This window comes from Lynx canadensis, chromosome D1 (genome assembly GCF_007474595.2).
Source record: "Lynx canadensis isolate LIC74 chromosome D1, mLynCan4.pri.v2, whole genome shotgun sequence".
NCBI lineage: Eukaryota > Metazoa > Chordata > Mammalia > Carnivora > Felidae > Lynx > Lynx canadensis.
Window position 1 is genome coordinate 33,658,304 of NC_044312.2, and position 3,238 is coordinate 33,661,541.

Here is a 3,238-nt window from a genome sequence, read left to right on the forward strand (position 1 = left end):
TCATGAGAAAGAAGAACACAGCTGGAGATATCACATTCTTAGATTTTTGACTTACTACAAAGCTGTAATAATCAAAACAGTATGGTATTGGCACAAAAACAGATACATAGTTCAGTGGAACAGAATAGGGAGTCCAGAATCAAACTCATGCTTATGTGGTCAATTAATATATGACAAAAGAGGTAAGAATATGCAATGAAAACAAAAGACAGTTTTTTCAATAAATGACATTTGGAAAACTGGACAGCTATATGCAAAGTAATGAAACTTGGTGCTTCCTTTGGCAGCATATTATATTAAAACTGGAATGATACATAGAAGATTAGTATGGTCCCTGTGAAAGTCATTCATACAAATTTGTGTTTTATTTAAAAAAAAGAATGAAACGCACAATTTTCTTACACAGTATACAAAAATAACTCAAAATGAATTAAAGGCCTCAGAGTAAGACCTGAAACCATAAAACTCCCAGAAGAGAACATAGAAAGTAATTTCTTTGACATAAACTATAAAAACATGTTTCTAGCAATGTATCCTGAGGCAAAGAAAATGAAAGCAGACACCAAATGAAAAACTTTTACACAATAAAGGAAATCATCAACAAACGAAAAGTCAACCTAATGAATGGAGAAGATATTCACTAATGATATATTCAGTTATGAGTTAATATCCAAAATATATAAAGAACTTACACTGTTCAACACCAAAAAAAATAATAATCTAACTAAAAATGGGCGGAGAGACTTACAGACATTTTTCCAAAGAAGACATACAAATGGCCAAACATACTCATGAAAAGATGCCCAACATCACTAATCATCAGGGAAATGCAAATAAAAGTGCAAATCACCTTACACCTATAAGAATGGCTAATATCAAAAAGATAAGAAACAAGTGTTGGTGAGGATGTGGAGAAAAAGGAACCCTTGTGCACTGTTGGTGGAAGTGCAAATTGGTGCAGCCACTGTGGAAAAAATTATGGAGGTTCCTCAAAAAATTAAAAATAGAAATACCATATGAATCAGTAATTCTACTACTGAGTATTTACCCAAAGAAAATGATAACACTAATTCAAATGGTATATGTACTCTTAGTTTATTGCAGCATTATTTATAATAGCCAAGGTATGGTAGTGACCTAAGTGTCAATAGACGAATGGATAAAGAATATGTGATACACACACGCACACACACACATACACACACACACACACAGAGGAATGAGAGGAATATTACTTATTCATAAAAAAGGATGAGATGGAGATCTTACCATTTGCTACAGTATGGATGGGCATAGAGGGTATTACGCAAAGTGAAATAAAGCAGACAAGGGAAGTCAAATAACATATGATTTCACTTATATGTGGAATACAAAATCCAAAACAAATAAAAAATAAAAATAGACCTATAGATACAAAGAACTGATAGTTTCTAGAAAAGAGGATGTGGGGGAATAGGCAAAATGGGTGAGAAAGGGTGTAGGAGATACAAGCTTCCTGTTATGGGATAAATAAGTCATGAGAATAAAAGGTGTAGTGTAAGGAATATAGTCAATGGTGGTAATAGCATTATGTGATAACAGATGTAGCCATACTTATGGTGACCATAGCATAACCTATTAACATATTGAATCACTATGTTGTACACCTGTAACTAATATAACATTGTGTTTCACTTTACTCAAATTAAAAAAAAATAATAAAAAGTAAAAGGTAAGTTAAAAAAGTAATAGTCGATAACGTGAATAGATTTTCTGTAGCACATCACATACTCATGCCTATTAATAGCTAGTTGCTGAATTTTTCATCTTTATACTAGGTATAAAGACTTATGCCATGCCCTATTTAGGAGGTATGATTTTATTGATAATATATTTATTTTTATACAAGAAAATGTATCCTGACGTATCCTTGTTATACTCGATGGACACGTCCAACTTGAATAGTATTGCATCTTTCCTTCTTCTCCTGGGATACTTCCTTAGCACCATTATGTTCTTCATTACATCTAGAGGGTGTTCTTAGATTTCTTTAATATTTACTAATTAAGTGACCCTTCCTACTGTTCTCATTCTATGAAAATAACCAACTCTATTTTTACCAGTGGCAGATAAAGATGGAAATAAGTGATAGAGTTCTAATTATTTTTTTCAAAAACAATTAGTTTTCAATTATTAAGCTCACCTTTTTTTCTTTCTTCTTTCCTTCTTTCTTTCTTCCTTCTTTCCTTTCTTTCTTTCTTTCTTTCTTTCTTTCTTTCTTTCGGTACCTATCTATCTCCTATCTATATCTATCTTCTATATATCATTATCATTATTATTATTATTATTATCTGTACATCTATACAATGGCATGAAGTTTTGTCCCTCCTCACTTTGACCATTTAATACCTGTTTAGTCTTCAAATTTCAAATCTCTGCTCAAGTTTTACTTTCTTTACTCAATAACTACTAAATTTCAATTTTTGTGGCCTAGAGCCTCCGAATTGTATTTTGTACAAAATTCCTAGGAAATTTTATGCACCTTATATTTCAAGGAAAATTAATCTAAAGAAAAAGATTTCATAAACAGTCTGAAGAATCTTATCCCAGGTCTGGATCTTTATGTCAGAGCTGTGTATAAGTTTCTGAAACTTGGGCAAATTTTTGAACCTCATTAAGCTTCAATTTCCTAACCTTTTATAAAGGGAAATATAATATCAATCTTATCATTACTGTGAGGATTACATAGGGTAATGTACATAAAAAGGACTTTGTAAATAGGTAGACTAGCACTGGTTGGGCCTCTCAGTAGCTTGGTAACTTGACAATGTCATATGATTTCACTATGCTTCATGTTTACCAATAAAACCAGAACCTATGTAACACATTTGGTTCTATCAAAAGGAAAGATAGAAATGAAAATAATTTGAAAAAGAAAAAAATACCATTATTGGCAGATTCAACACACAATATCTTCTGGGGAGCTTTAATGTAAAATGAAAAAAGAATAATGCAGAAACAATGACTCAATGTCCACCTATCAAGTTTAAGGCACTGTGTTATGTACTTTCCAATCTTACAGCAATCAGGTATTTTTTTTATTATTTTTTTAATTTTTTTTTTAAATTTTTTTTCACGTTTATTTATTTTTTTTTGGGACAGAGAGAGACGAGCATGAACAGGGGAGGGGCAGAGAGAGAGGAGACACAGAATCGGAAACAGGCTCCAGGCTCTGAGCCATCAGCCCAGAGCCCGACGC

The 3,238-nt window shown here is 32.1% G+C and overlaps 1 pseudogene; it reads left to right on the top strand.

Annotated features, from left to right (window-relative positions):
* Positions 1–271: 271 nt before the first annotated feature.
* On the top strand, positions 272–370 carry LOC115526612 (annotated as a pseudogene).
* The last annotated feature ends 2,868 nt before the right edge of the window (positions 371–3,238 follow it).